Below are 17,206 nucleotides of genomic sequence, written 5' to 3' on the forward strand. Positions count from 1 at the left end.
TCGTTATTTGAAAATGGTATGGTTTAGGTACCGTTGTGAATCGTGTATAAGATAAGGGAGGATCTGGACCCCCCCCCCCCATCTTGGAGAGCCCAGACCGCCATCTGGGCTAACTCCCATGAGCTCACGACTACAGTCCATTTAAAAAGAAGGGAATATATAATTGTTGTATTATTCAAAGTGTTGGGCTCTTTAGAGGAGTTATATATTATTATTATATATATTACTATAGTGTAATATGATATATATGTAAATAATGCTAGTTAAGACATATATTATATTCATATTTTCGGGGTTAACAAGTGGGTGAACACTGGACAGGGGGTAGATTGTTCCTATTTCATATTTTTTGGTATTTTAATTATTAAATATATCTGTATCATCTTTTAAGCGGACGGATATTAAATGCGAGATCAATACAAATGACTGAAAATGTTCCAACATGTATTTCTTTGTATGTAAGTATTACACGGTACATAATTAACTTAAAATAATTCATAGTTTAAAATATCTAAGGTCTCCGACATTGAAATGCAAAGATATAGGGATAAGAAAATCAAAGTTTGTGACAAAAACTCAATTCCTTTACTTATGTATTTAATAACATTATTTTTAATATATTAACACCCAAAATTCTATATGTGAGTCCAAGCAAACCAAAAACCTCATCTTTGTTTTAAAAATATTCCTGCAATTTCTGGTAACCTAAACTAACTAGCTAGCTATAGCTAGTACTAACCTAAACTAACTAGCTAGCTATTATAGCTAGTACTAACCTAAACTAACTAGCTAGCTATATTTTGCTCATTTCTATTCCAGAAACAGTAAAACAATTATTTTTCTAAACAAAAAGATATTGGGCTTCCAGATTTATCTTTTCTCTTTAATACAGTATCAACTTTTTATCTTATCTTATTATTAGAAAATCTAAATATTTTGAAAACAATTTAGGTTTTTATGCTCCCTGAAATAAAAATACTCTTTTCAAGAATACTCCCTGAAATAAGTATACTCTTGTCAAGTATCCCCCCTGAAATAAATATACTCTTGTCAAGAATCCTCCCTGTAATATACTCTTGTCAAGAATCCTCCCTGTAATATACTCTTTTCGAGAATACTCCCTGAAATAAATATACTCTTGTCAAGAATCCTCCCTGAAATAAATATACTCTTGTCACGAATCCTCCCTGAAATAAATATACTCTTGTCAAGAATCCTCCCTGTAATATACTCTTGTCAAGAATCCTCCCTGTAATATACTCTTGTCAAGAATCCTCCCTGTAATATACTCTTTTCAAGAATCCTCCCTGAAATAAATATACTCTTGTCAAGAATCCTCCCTGAAATATACTCCTGTCAAGAATCCTCCCTGTAATATACTCTTGTCAAGAATCCTCCCTGTAATATACTCTTGTCAAGAATCCTCCCTGAAATAAGTGTACTCTTTTCAAGAATCAAGAAATAAGTACACTCTTTTCAAGAATCCTCCCTAAAATAAGTATACTCTTTTCAAGAATCCTCCCTGAAATAAGTACACTCTTTTCAAGAATCCTCCCTGAAATAAGTACACTCTTTTCAAGAATCCTCCCTGAAATAAGTACACTCTTTTCAAGAATCAAGTAATAAGTATACTCATGTCAAGAATCAAGAAATAAGTACACTCTTTTGTTTTGAATATTTCTTTATTTTAGTTGGTGGACAGATATACTGAGTAAATATTTGATTAGTATATTAATGGTTAGCGAATATAAAACCAGCATATTTACTTGCAGGGATCTTTAGTCATTTATGTACACTTAAGCAAATCTATGCAATAAATACATGTTTCGCCAAATCAACGTAATGTAGCACGCTTTTGGCTCTTATCACTATGTATGTTTTTTATAATAAATAAATTTTAACTAAAAAAGTTTTTATTTATTTTTAATGACTATCAATCAAAAAAATTGTTAAAAACATGTAAGAATTTTGAAGATGTTAAAACAATAAGAATTCCATTTATAATTGGAATTCTCCTTGTTCAATGTTGATGTTCAAGCACGGTACTTTAAATCTCTATAAAAAACGCCCTTGAATAAGAAAAATAAAAGGATTTGAACAGAAAGTTAAGGTTCAAAAGGATGAGTGATTAACATTGGGCGGAATTGGTTACCACCCTTTTAGATAATGTAAATATTGATGTGTGTATTTGTAAACATGGATTTCAACCTTTATATACCCTTCTCCAAGGAGTGTATAATAAAGGTAAGCTGTTGGAAACAAGGGATGTAATCCGTCGTCTTTGCAATAGGACAGAGATCAGGGACCATAGGGAATTGGTCTTATAGGTATAGATCATGTAGTGACATACAGTACATCGGAAAAATACGGGTTGCGGCATCTGTTTTGCTGATTAAAACTGCAAATTGAGAAGTTATACGATGATCAGTAAACTTGAAAAATTAATCGATGGGCAGAACAATACTTCTCCGAAACATAAGAGCTTAACCCAAGGTAAAAATTCTATTTGAATAATTTACATTTCTAAAGTTTTTGTAAAATTAACATTTCTGCAACAGAGCTGACTGTCCCTCCCCCACTTATGTCATTTGTGGACATATTTTTTTTAAAGAAGAATGGAAAGCTAGACCAACCAACGCATATTTTGTTTTAGAGAATGTAAAATAGTTTCAAATTGGATTCGTCTTAATGGAATATTTCTTAATTTTTTCATAGTAAGTCCGTATGGATGGGGCGTTAATAGGGGGGGGGGGGGGATATGGCCCTCCCTGCACGGCCACCAATATTCTAGAAATGTTAGGTTCACCTCCAATAAAAATCTCATTTTCAAACACCTAACGACTACTGTTCTTTCTAACTTTTCAATAAAATTGTAACCTCACCTTTCCACCCCCCCCCCCCCGACTTCCGAGAATACATTCTGTTTACGATGGATATTATAATTTTAAGAAACAAATATTCTTAAAGATAATCTTAAACTTGTTAAGATTTCATGATGCCGGGTCTGCCAGGACATTTATGTACTGCATGAAGTTCACGTGTGAAGTAAATCAGGAAAATCATGAAGTTCTATTTGCTTTCATTTAATTGTGATTGCCGTAATAGATTTTATTTACCATTCATTCAAGAGGTTTGTGCCCGACTCACAACTGTACTCTTTAAAAACTTTGTATGATCAATAATTTGGAAGATATCGTCGTTTTGCTAGCTTGTAAAATGTTTGAATTCTGGCCATTTTTGCCAGTCCTTTTTACTTTTTAAAGTTAAAATATGGATATCTTACAAAGCTTATAGGGGCCCTCTATATGAACTAAATATTACGTCTACAGTTCCTTTAGGAACCATGGACCAATGCTTTAAAACTATTCTCTAAATTTTAATTCATAATCAAAATAACGTCTACAAAAATTCCCCTCTTCTTTATATGTACATGTTGACCTTTTCGTCAAATTTTGAGGGGAGTGTACAATTTCCCTGTACACATTGCCTATCAGCATTCTATACTCTAACCTTTCTCCGGTTGGAAAGCTTTGTAGAGCTCAAACTTTGAAATGGAAAGTCGTCTTCCTTGGGTTTATATATACGACGACAACTGCACGATGTATTTGAACTGCTCAGGAACTGCTTTAATAGATAAATAAAAGATAAATCCTTGCCAGCAAAGATCTTTAATTACAATATTTGTTATTACTTTAATGAAACTAGTACTTTGCAGTCAAACGTATACAAAAACCCTCCCCTACTACACCCTCCCGTCTACCTATGATATACATACAGGGTTACCCACAAAGGATAAGACTTCAGAGACGACTCTAAATAATCAATACTGTCTGCTTTCTGTTTTCATGATTCCATGCCATGATGCAAATATAAACTTGTTAAATCATATAAACAAGCTATTAAACAATTATATTCAAGGCAGAAGACTTCATTTAATCTAGAGATCGACATATTTAAAAGTTTTATGTCGTCTTTACAGTCTCATTATTGGTGGGTAACCCTATACCTTGCCCTTCCCTATTCTCTGTCTTAAAGTAGTTTAAAATATTTAAGATTGTGTGTTTCAGAGAAGCAACTGTAAACTAGAGTAAAGAGGGATCAATTCTTGGAACAATTCATTGTAACCAGAATAGTTGAGATCTTGGAACAATTCATTGTAACCAGAATAGTTGAGATCTTGGAACAATTCATGGTAACCAGAATAGTTGAGATCTTGGAACAATTCATTGTAACCAGAATAGTTGAGATCTTGGAACAATTCATTGTAACCAGAATAGTTGAGGTCTTAGGAATGTTTAGTTTATTTACGATACATTCGATTAGCTAAATTTTATACTAAATATTTTAGGATTGGTATTGCAGGACAGGATAGCACAGGAAAGGGCAGGATAGGTATGTAAGGGCAGGATAGGACAGGAAAGAGCAAGATAGGTATGTAAGGGCAGGATAGGACAGGAAAGAGCAAGATAGGTATGTAAGGGCAGAATAAGACAGGAAAGAACAGGATAGGTATGAAAGGGCAGGATAAGACAGGAAAGAGCAGGATAGATATGAAAGGGCAGGATAAGACAGGAAAGAGCAAGATAGGTATGAAAGGGCAGGATAGGACAGGAAAGGGTCAGGAATGAACAGAATGGGTTTGTGTAGTGCAGGGTTAGAAAGAAAGAGACGGGTTGAGATTGTGCAAGGATGGGTTCAAAGATCTTTCTCACGTGGCGCAAAACAAAAGAACAAAGGATTGAACAAAATTAAATCCGCCAAAACGTCAAATAATTTCAACTGAAAACTCAAGTTTTTGTCAGGGGTTTGCGTAAATGCAATTTCCGAATAATACCAAAATCAATTATACAAATGAAAACAGAAAAACAGGATAAAGGAAAAAGGGGGTTTGCTCAGAAAAAGGGACTAAGAAACAGAAATATAAAACTGAAAATTAACGAGGAACACAAAGAAAAAAACGAGGGAAAGATCAATTATAGCAAATTTTATCTATTAAAGAGAGAGAATATATAGTTTTTCAATGCTTTCATGGATTTATCATTTTTTAAAAGATAAATATTAAGCTAAAAAGTTAGATACACTTCATAGATAGCCGGAGACTTATGTTTATAAGATCCGGCTAAACATAGAAAATAGGTTTTCAATCCCTTAAAGATAGAAAATAGGTTTAGAGTCTTTTTAAAAATAGAAAATAGGCATACATATCCTTTATGGATAGAAAATAGGTTTATATTCCCCTTTCAAAAGCAAATAGGTTTAAAATCCCTTTACAAAAGAAAATAGGTTTAAAATCCCTTTACAAAAGAAAATAGGTTTAAAATCCCTTCACAGAAACAAAATAAGTTTAAAATCCCTTTAAAGATTTAAAATAGGTTTAAAATCCATTCAAAGATTTTAAATAGGTCTAAAATCCCTCGAAATATTTAAAATAGGTTAAACAACCCTTTCTAAAAGAAAATAGGTCTACAGTCCCTTTATCAAGATAGAAAATTAGTACAAATTTAGTGTCTGAAATGATTGTGTGTTTAGTTGAATGTATCTGTGATGAAACCATCTGTTCTGACCCTGATGTGTGACAGGTCTGTTAAACTGCAAGATACAGATGTCATCTGTTCTGAATCTGATCTGTTAGATGAATGACAGATGGAGGAATGTTGGTGTATAAGGTTACAATAAGTTACAATGCAATTTATGATCCTGATCAAACTATGCCAGGACACTGTATTTTATATTCAGCTATGTTTCTTCTTGGTTAATTCACCACGAAAATTCATGTAAAAGGTATCTATATAAAATATAAATATTCTCTGATTGTATATTTGTATCCACTAACGTCAAAACAGCTGAACTTATCAGGCCCAAATTTTTGGCAGATTTTAGATAATGCCGGCATTTACGATTTTTGAAAATCCACCAATTCAAACAGAAAAATCCACCAACATTTTTGCACAACGAAGTAAGGGCGGATGAAAACTCTATAGATAAAAGATAAAATTCAACTTAAAAAAGAGACGCAGAAAAACTTCATGTGCGGAATTACGTAATAATATTTCTAATAAAAATGACGGCACTCCCCCCCCCCCTTCATATCCAAGAAGTTATAAATTGCACTAGTTCTATTATTTCTAGGGAGAGGAAGGGGGGGATGAAAGCCCCTGATCTGAAGAAAAATGTGATGTTTGTGAAATTGTTAAGAAGAGAAATCATAATCTGATCACGCTCATCTTAACCCCATACGTGTACACTGTATTTACACGTACCAAACACACACACACGTACACATCATTACGGTCACGAACAAACATAATTTTTAACAGACGCACAAATGAACAAACTTACAAGCATCGAGTCTATGCTTGATAAGTTGATATGCTCGATAAGCAAAAATAAATAGCATTTTGTAAATGAATACATTTTCATTTATAACAATAAATATATCTGTACGTGTATATATATCTAATATGCATTTACAATGATTCAAAGGAAACGTTGATTTGACAAAAAACTTCTGAGTTTTCTGTTTGTTTACATAATTATTTCAGGGCTAGATTAGAACACTTTCTGGGTCGCGCGCTGCGGCTAGGACAGGCTCGAAGCCGAGCGCGGCAGCTAGGACAGTCTCGGGGGCCGAGCGCTGCAGATAGGACAGGTTAAAAAATTTAAAAATATGGTTTTTTAGTTTTTGGTCATTAATTTTTTGTTCCTAATTATTCATTTTTTTTGTTCCTAAAAAATCTTGCCCCCCCCCCCACACTTAAATCCTGTATCCGCCCCTGGTTACTTCAAACAATTATGTTACTAAAGTACGTATATAGATATATGGATACATTACGTACATGTATTTAAAACAATGTGCAATGTACCATATAAAAGTTTGTTTTACAATCTAACAAAATCTTATTATTTTTTACTTCTTTTAGGAAGTCAAATAAATGTTTTAGAACTTAATAGTTTTAATAATTCAATATATTACATGCAGTATTAATTGATAATTATATAAATATGTTTTCTAAAACTCAGTTAGATCACATGATACTTAAATATGTTATGTTCCCGCAGTATCGCCATTGTTTTCAAGCTAATATTTATTGAGAGTCTTCATTCTATTGTGTCAGATAAAGGGACAGTTGGAAAAATATCAAAGGTCGTAGGAATAGATCATGGGTTATGATGTTCAGCAAGAGCGGTATAAGCTTTGTATATTGAAAAGGAATGATTGAGATATCCATGTTTTAACTTACGCAATTGATAATTTTTAATTTTCAATTGGATTACAAGTTAACCACTTTTCAAGAAAGAAAAAGTCTTCTCATCTACATTAAAATTAAAAGAGTTGTGAATGGGATAAAAAAGGACTCACCTGAAATCAAAATAACATTTCCTTTAATTCTACAGTTTAAGAATATTGAAGAACAAAATCAAAATAACATTTCCTTTAATTCTACAGTTTAAGAATATTGAAGAACAAAATCAAAATAACATTTCCTTTAATTCTACAGTTTAAGAATATTGAAGAACAAAATCAAAATTACATTTCCTCTAATTCTACAGTTTAAGAATATTGAAGAACAAAACCAAAATAACATTTCCTTTAATTATACAGTTTAAGGATATTGAAGATCAAAATCAAATTAACATTTCCTTTAATTCTACTGTTTAAGCATATTGAAGAACAAAATAAAAGTAACATTTCCTTTAATTCTACTGTTTAAGAATATTGAAGAACAAAACCAAAATTGCGTAAAATATATTACAAGGAAACTGTGAGTCGGCTAACAGACTTCCAAACCACCTTATTATCCTGAATTCATAAATTGCCTGTGTTTTCAGAGCATTGTTATCACATTTGATTATTACTTGAAAGCTGGGACCAATCATTCAGTGAAGAGTTAGGTCCCCCCCCCCCCCTTACAATATTTAAAGGCATAAAACGATGTTGTTACAATTTACTAAAACTAGTCGTAAAAAGTCTGTAAAATTACAATTGCTCCTTTTTTAAGAATTTGTTCCGTTAAATGCATAATTAAACTCAATCGATCAAAAAAAACTGATCAAACCTGCCTTTCTTTGCTAAAATGCATAACCTTACGAAGCATTCAGGAGGCAAAATTAGCGTGTCGACTTTTCATAGTTTTCACTTGCGTCAGTCTTCGCTTCTGTTACAGACACATTTGGTCATGCATTACGAAAGATGTTGACTATTTACGCCTAATTAGTGTACAGGATCCGGAACATTTTTAATTATTTGCGTACCCTACGTAAACTTAGATATACGCATTTTTTTACGAAACTTTGCAGAGCGGCTCGTTATTTTACATAACTGTCCGAATAGACGAAAGTAACTTAACGTCCCTCTGTTTGTTGGGGATATTATTGGTCAATAATGTTGAGCTAAGAGCTAAGCTAAGATTTCAAAAACGGTCTTGTGTTTTTTCCTTATTTAATATTACTAAGATTTAGTTTGGTATCAATAATGACATTTAATAATATTCAAACTAATATTTGAATTATGATCTAAGAAAAGGTAAAGATTAAAAAATATTAAAATGAAATTTAGAAAAGATTGTTAACATTAAAAAGAAAAAATTTAATTGAAATAAAAAAACAGGATAAGCAAAAAAAATCAAAAAAAGAAAATTTATACATTTTACGAGTGGGATGGGGGGGGGGGGGGTCAGGGGGCATCGTTCTCATTTTCAACAAATTACGTTTGGTTATGACAGCCGAGTAAACCAGACAATAGTGATAAATATCCATATGTTGCTTAAACTTCTTCAATATATAAACTTGAACCTAACCCTGAACCTTCACAAGGGTAAATATATATCATTTAGCTCGGCTATTCAGCTTTCGACCCTTACAGCTGGAAAAGGGTGGGGGGAGTGCATATCTAACCCCCTTCTTCTAGACCAAATAAATAGTAAATCTAATATTTTTAGCATTGATTTAGGAGGAATGTAAAATTGAACAATGCCGGCTAAGGGGTGCAGCAAACTAAATATATGTTTTTTTTCTAACCCCGTGTAAAAATATATAGTTGTAATCTCTGTTTGTCTGTCTGTTTGTTTGTCCGATCATAACTCAAGAACCTCTGGACCGATTTGCCTCACACTTTTGTTGGGGCACTCGGGAGAGCCACGGGAATGTTTGAGATTCCAAGTTGAGTAAGTCGACTTTTATAGCGAAAATTTGGTTTCCCTGTAAAAATCGTCTAAGTGCGGGTAAAAGTGCGTATTGCGTACAAAGTACAACGCTGGGTTCCCAAGCTATAGTTTAAATATATTCCTGTAACCCCCGTGTTTCACGATGTATCTAAGTTGGTTGCCAGCTAAAACCTAGAATATATTTTCACAAACTCGAGCAAGGTCGAACATAAACACACACAGCACACTCACAAACTGTTAGAAGTAATCCTAACGTTGTATAAAGCATATCGAACATCCAACCTGGCTTGAAAATGTTCATTGTTCATAACAATCTGTGAGAAATGGCTAACACTGATTTTTCCTCATTTGGCTGTATTTACTGCTATTTGCTTCTGATTGGTCGATGAAACAAAATGGAAGTCACCCTAAACTAAGCTTTCTGTCACGTACTGTAGGGAATTGCGGTACACTGACCGAAAAAACACAAGGTTTAAGCAGAGAGTGTATTGTACGTCACAAACAGTACTAGCTTTTTATGAATAAAGGATTATATTAAAGATGAAAACATTAAAACACACATGAAATTTTCTCTGTAAAACTACAAGAGGACCTAACCAAACCTTTTTAAATGAAATCTGTAGAATCTAAAAAATTCTTTTCACTCTGACTTCCTCAATCCTAAATCTTATTCTTTTATTCTCACCACGTCAAGTTCAGTTGATAAGCATGAAAACAAGAAAGAAACTGGATGATTTCTACCTACTTAGATTTCATTCATACTATTCGGGTTTGGTTTGTAAAAAAATGAACGATTTTTTGATGGAGGGGAGTTATCAAAAACAACACAAACAGTTGAATAAAGGCTCTGCTTACACTAGCCTATAGTAAATAAACTCTTTGATAGGTTTATGTCTATTTTATGGTAGAAGATGTTTAACTGTACATGAAAGAGTTATAAAACCATTTATCTATATTTAAATCTCTATACATAAAGTTGTGATCTCTGTCTGTTAGTTTGTATGTCCGATCATAACTCATGAACCCCCTGACCGATTTACTTCATATTTTGGTTGAGGAACTCGGCAGAACCACGCGAATGGTCCTTAGCTTGTTTTTGAAGTGGGTCTACTTTTTTAGGGAAAAATAGCTAAAATCGTAATTTACGACCAAGCGCGGATAAACAGCGGGAGTAAATATGAGTACCCTTCGCCATACTAAGTTCTCAAGCTAGTCTAAACTAGCTAACTTTTATCTAGATATTTATATTTCCGGTTCTAATAAATTGTTACAATTTCATTAAATACGTTTATAGTGTTCTCATATATTTACATTTTAAATTGCACTAAGACTGTGAAAACTTTCTATTAGCGGATTTTTTAATTTTTTTAAAATTACAATAAATTATTTTTGCTGAAATTTAAATTTTTGTATATCAAGACTAATAAAATAAATAAACGCACGGTGACGTTACCGTGTTTGTTGACGTTTTTTAAAAAACGGTTTCATATTTCATATTAAAATCTGACATGCTTTTCATTGGGTTAAGAAGAATCAAAGAGAAGATTAAGAAGGATCAAAGAGAAGATTAAGAAGGATCATAAAGAAGATTAAGATTATACAGTTCCTATGTGGTTATGTGCATGTACAGTTTGCTGATAGAGCTACTTAAAAGTCGGCTCGATATTTAAATAAACTAGGGTTAAATTAAAACTTCAAGTTAAACCAGCAATAACAGATACAAAGTACAACTATGGTAAACTATACGTTAGTGTTAAAACATTTTGCAATTGTATTGAACTGTCTCTACGCACTTCAACGAAAATTTTAAAATGTCTGGACTAAAGTAAAGTCTATTTTCAAGACGTAAATACTACATAAATGTTTTATTTGAATTAAATCTTACATAACCCCCCCCCCCCCAAACCTAATACTATAACATCTCTATAACGTTGTGGCAACAAGGAGCTGTATGGACTGTCTACATGGGGTCTCTAAAAAAATACCCCCACCACCACTTTATACACATACATCTAAAACATCTTAAGCAGAAACGATCTTAAGGAATAATAATTGTCTTAAAACATTTTTAAAAAGTGAATATTTGTAAATTATCTTTTTTCCATCTCATGATCTGAGTTCGTTTCCCTTTTCTCCATTTGACAGCCCAATTTTTTTAAAATAATCTTTTTGTTTGTCGAATTTCTTGCAGTTTAAAATTTTTTATCGCTTTTGATGGTTATTATATCGTTAGAACTGACGAGGGTCAACCCAGACCGAAATATATTTTCAATGTGGAACTGACGTCTACTTTTTTTACAGAGGTTTGGTCCATCACCATCACGGAATTTTAAATCTATTTTATTATTAACATCAAATAAAAAAATGTTGAGGTTTAAAGGAACGCGTAGCGGATGTAATGATTTTATAAGGTTTAATCAAACCTTTATTTTAATTGATTTATTTTGGAAGACCCTGTAACAGTGCACTCATCTCTACTTAAATATGTCAATAGAATACAATTGGTTTAATTGTATAATCATATAATTCCTTCCAGTTCGCTTCATGAAATATTCACGTCATTCATCATAACATTATGTACAGCATTCGTTCTTTGGTTACTTCCAGGGGTGGATACAAGGGGGGCGGGGGACATTCGCCCCCCCTGACAGATTCAGGGAGGGGCGTAGCCCCCCACCCTGAGATTTTGAGGCAAAAGATGTTCCCAATTTGTTAAATGTTATTGTTAACGATAAATTTATAATTAGAAATTTGTAAGAAACTAGACTTAAGTTATGATATTGTTCATATCTAGTAATGTTCCTTAATCAATACTCATTTATCAAAATTGTAATATTGTTCCTAACTAGTAATTTCTTTTTGTTCTTAAATTGCTTATGTTCCTGTTCCTGTGTCCGACACACCTTAAATTCCTGTCCTAATCCTATATTTTTGTTCCTATTTCCTGAAAAATCTGTTTACTGTTCCTAAATCATTGCCCTAATCCTTTATTTTTGTTCCTAATTCCTGAACAATCTTTTTATTGTTCCTAAATTCCTGTCCTAATCCTTTACTTTTGTTCCTAATTCCTGAACAATCTTTTTATTGTTCCTAAATCCCTGTCCGAATCCTTTTATTTTGTTCCTAGTTCCTGAACATTCTTTTAATTGTTTCTAAATTTCTGCCCTAATCCTTTATTTTTGTTCCCAATTTCTGAACAATCTTTTAATTGTTCCTAAATTCCTGTTCTAATCCTTTAATTTTGTTCCTAAAATTTAAAAATATGGTTTTTTAGTTTTTGGTCATTAATTTTTTGTTCCTAATTATTCATTTTTTTTGTTCCTAAAAAATCTTGCCCCCCCCCCCACACTTAAATCCTGTATCCGCCCCTGGTTACTTCAAACAATTATGTTACTAAAGTACGTATATAGATATATGGATACATTACGTACATGTATTTAAAACAATGTGCAATGTACCATATAAAAGTTTGTTTTACAATCTAACAAAATCTTATTATTTTTTACTTCTTTTAGGAAGTCAAATAAATGTTTTAGAACTTAATAGTTTTAATAATTCAATATATTATTCTTATATTCACTGCTAACTTTACATTTTTATAAAATATTGCAATGTCACGGTGTTTTATTTCATGTAAAATTAGAAACTATCACGCGAGTTTGGAAATTAACAAGTCGTGGGTTGAGAGAAACCAATCGATTAAGTTTTTCAACCTTGACTTTGAATTACCATCGCGCGAGACGTTTCATGCTAACGTTTTTATTGAAGGAAAAGGTTAAAAACGTTAAATGAAAAACGTGAAAACATAGTAGATTCACACAAACCTTTACTCATTGGGTTTTCATTAGAAATTAAATGTTTCCTGTTAAATCAGCAGTTTTTAATCTAAATATCTCATTGTTAATTAATTACTTTTTCATAAAAACGTGAGTTTCTGTAAATCTACTTAGAGTGAAATTGTGATTATTCTTGAAAAAAAAATACAGGCAGGGTAAGTCCTAAGAGTTTTACTGCAGGTCTGCAGGGGCGGACACAGGATTTCAGCCGGGGAGGGGGGGGGGCGAGATTTACTCAAGAATCTCTAAATAGGAACAAAAATTTCTGAGGTGTTTTAATATAGGCCCAGGATCACCAAATGAAACTTAGAAATGTTACTATTTCTGTTCCTGTTCCTAACACTAAGTCATTAAACCTTAAATCACTGTCTTAAATTCTTTATTATTGTTCCTAATTTCTTAAAAATCTTTTTATTGTTTCTAAGATTATATATTTCATTTATTGTTCTTGTTCTTATGTTCTTAGTGCATGTATAAAATTCCTAGTTTTTTTTCCTTGTTCCTAACTGGCTCAATAGTCAATTTTCCTCACTTGATGTTCTTAATCTAGTTCTTCCTTTTTTTGTTCCTGAGTCACCCAACATTTGTGTTATTGTATTTTTCCTTTTTTTAAACCTATAATGTTTATAGTTTTTTGTTAACCTTGTTCCTAAATTCCTAAATTGCTTAATTTATCTGTTTTTGTTCCTAATTTTAAGAACGTATCTTCTTAGCTATGATTTGAAATACCAATTGTTCTTTGTTTTTGTGTTTAATATCATAATTCCTTCAAATAACTTGAAAAAGGGGCACATATTAATCAAATTATTAACATTATTTTATCAAATCGGTAACATTTTTTGCCTCAAAATCTCATGGGGGTCCGAAGGTATCCCCGCCTCCCCCCCTCTGCATGTCCGCCCTTAAGTTTGAGGAGAAAATTTTTTTTTTACCCTTTTCGTGTTATTAATTTAATTATATAAGTATACGTAGCAGAACCAGTCTTATAATCTTATTCTAGGATGAAATTTAAAGCGTAACTCCAAGTATTTGTTGATATAACAATGATAAATGTGATCAAAATTTAATATCTCTTCAATATAAATAATTATATTAGTATCGATGGGTAAGTACAACATATAATTTAAGATTAGAATGTTTTAAATCAAATTTTTAACGATACTGAAGTTGTGTTTTTTTTAAAAAAAAGTAAGCAGTTTTTGGATAAATATCCCGCCATGAATTTGCTTCTGATCATGCCTCTATAATTATTGTTTCAAACAATAGTCCGTAAAACACTTTATACGATAAACTTCTGATTTATAAAAAAAGTTCTGGATATTTTTAAATCTAATTTCGCTTATAGGATAAGAAATACATGTTGCTTAAAATAATTTTTAAAATCAATATGTCCTTGATGTAAAAATATTCTTAAAATAAAAGTTTGAAGGATTCTATTGACCACACTATAAGTCCGTTTTAATGAATTTATTGTCCGACATGAAATAATGCTACTTCTATCATCTACAGACAATAGTTTAGTCCTGTGACCCTGTATGGAGTGTACAGAGGGGCGGGACTAGAGCTAGAACATGTGCGCGGGGGAACTTTTGAGAAAATCAGTTTTCAGGGTCAATTCAAGAATCGATAAGATAGATAGATAATATAAAGATAGACAATAAATAAATGATACACGGATTAAAATTAAAGAAAACGAAATGAACCTATTACACGTAATAAAATATTAAAAACAGTGGCTCTACTTAAAATTATATTATGATAATACAGGTTAGTCTTAAAAAAAATTCTTGCAGATGGGAAAAAAACATGTTCATTAAGATTACCTTGAATTACTACATTGATGTTGTAATTAGTAATATGTAAAGGAAATTACATTACCAACACTATTTGCTGACCTATCTCCAGATGAAAGAAACCCCCCGGGTTTCCTAAAGGTATTATAGGCCCAATCTGGTGCCATAAAAGATTCAAAATCGTTATCAGTATATGAAATAAAAGTTTATTTTGTTGAGAGTAAACATGGTTTAAGGATAGCAAACCAAAGGCTAAAGAAAATTATATTAACCCTTTTCGATTTGAAAAAATATTTTTCAATTGAGGTTTATCTGCTTGCAGTTTTTTCATCTACAGTGTATGAAGTCATTAGAATAATAAAGACTTTTCAAGCTCCAAAAACAACACTAATATCGATCCACATTATTAAATAGAACATTTGTTAACATTGTATCGCCGTGAAGCGTGTTTGCGCCTCTTTAAATTAATGATTACTTGAAATTACAAGGAGAGCCTCTTTATGTTATTCAAACCTCTAATTTGCTTCTTTAGAATACTTTACCAAAATTATTTAGCTAAGTGGTTTTTAAGAAAAAATATAATATAAGATAAATGAATAATTATTCACATTAAAGGTACTGTAAAGGAAAAATGAAAGGGGGTATAGGCTGAAATCTGAGAATCTCAGGAGTTGAACGATATATAGAAGACATCTATAAAATGTTCCTGTCTTGAAAACATAAAAAAATCTTTTACCACTAGTAATTTTTTACACTATTACCTTGATTTTTTACTTTTAAGTAATATTTATTTTAAAAATTTTTGCAATTTTTTTATAATGCTCAGGGTAGGGAAGAGGACAATTAAAAGGCTGGTACGTGAACAAAATATCTAAAAGAGCAATAACTTCTTTATTATTTTAGCTAAAGATCAAAAATTACATTTGTAAAAATCCCTTTAAAAAAATATGTAAAAAACATCTTAGTATGTTACATCTTAATATTATTCACAACACTAACAAAATATCTTTTTAAATTTTTAGACCTTTTTTGACATTTTTTTAAAAACCTCCCAAACTATTAACGTTGGAGATTTATTTTTTTCAGTAAGCTTGCCTTCAAGATCGGGCTATAGTCATACATTAAAATCAGGTCGAGAAAGGATCAAAGAAACAAGAATGTCGTTTGGGTGAAATGAAGTTAAAGGGCGATATCTTTAAAGATTATTTGAAATTTTTGTGGACAAATGAAAACAGTAACTTGAATGGAGCGATAATGGAAAACTTAGTTTTTTTCATCAAGTCACTTTTTTTATTTGTGTAATTTGTGTAAAGTTAGGTTTCTGATTAATATATCTAGGTGTAAATACAGGCTACACAGTTAAATATATAGTTCAAGTTTAGGTCTAGGTAATTTCAAGATCAAGGAGAGATCAAACTTGGATACAGGCTCAAGATTAGACCCAGAGCACTCAGTTCTGTCAAGGGTTTCTTCTTTTATAGCTTTGGTTTCATGTTCTTTTCTGTCAAGTATTAGTTCGTTAATGGTACTATATTCATCTATGTGTCTGGTTCCTGGTTCTATATTTATCTAGTTCCAATTTCCTTGTTGAATATTGATCTATTTCCTGGTTCTAAAGTTCTGTATTTATCTAGTTCTAGGTTCCTGGTTTTATAATTATCTAGCTCCTGGTTCCTGGTTCTATATTTATCTAGATCCAGGTTCCTGGTTCTATATTTATCTAGTTCCTGGTTCCTCTTTTATATTTATCTAGTTCCAAGTTCCTGGTTGAATATTGATCTAGTTCCTGGTTCTAAAGTTCTATATTTATCTAGTTCTAGGTTCCTGGTTTTATAATTATCTAGCTCCTGATTCCTGGTTCTATATTTATCTAGATCCAGGTTCCTGGTTCTATATTTATCCAGTTCCTAGTTCCTGTTTTATATTTATCTAGTTCCAAGTTCCTGATTGAATATTGATCTAGTTCCTGGTTCTAAAGTTTCTATATTTATCTAGTTCTAGGTTTCTGGTTCCATAATTATCTAACTCCTGGTTCCTGGTTCTATATTTATCTAGATCCAGGTTCCTGTTTTATATTTATCTCGTTCCTAGTTCCTGGTTCTATATTTATCTAGTTCCAGGTTCCTGGGTCTATATTTATCTAGTTTCTGGTTCTATAGTTCTATATTTAGCAAATTCCAGGTTCCTGGTTCAATATTTCTCTAGTTCCTGGATCTATATTTATCTAGTTCCAGGTTCCTGGGTCTATATTTATCTAGTTTCTGGTTCTATAGTTCTTTATTTATCTAGTTCCAGGTTCCTGGTTCTATATTTATCTAGTTCCTGGGTCTATATTTATCTAGTTCCTGGTTCTGGTTCTATATTTATCTAGTTCCTGGGTCTATATTTATCTAGTTCCTTGGTCTATATTTAT

Source organism: Eurytemora carolleeae, unplaced genomic scaffold (assembly GCF_000591075.1).
Source record: "Eurytemora carolleeae unplaced genomic scaffold, Eaff_2.0 scaffold930, whole genome shotgun sequence".
Lineage (NCBI taxonomy): Eukaryota > Metazoa > Arthropoda > Copepoda > Calanoida > Temoridae > Eurytemora > Eurytemora carolleeae.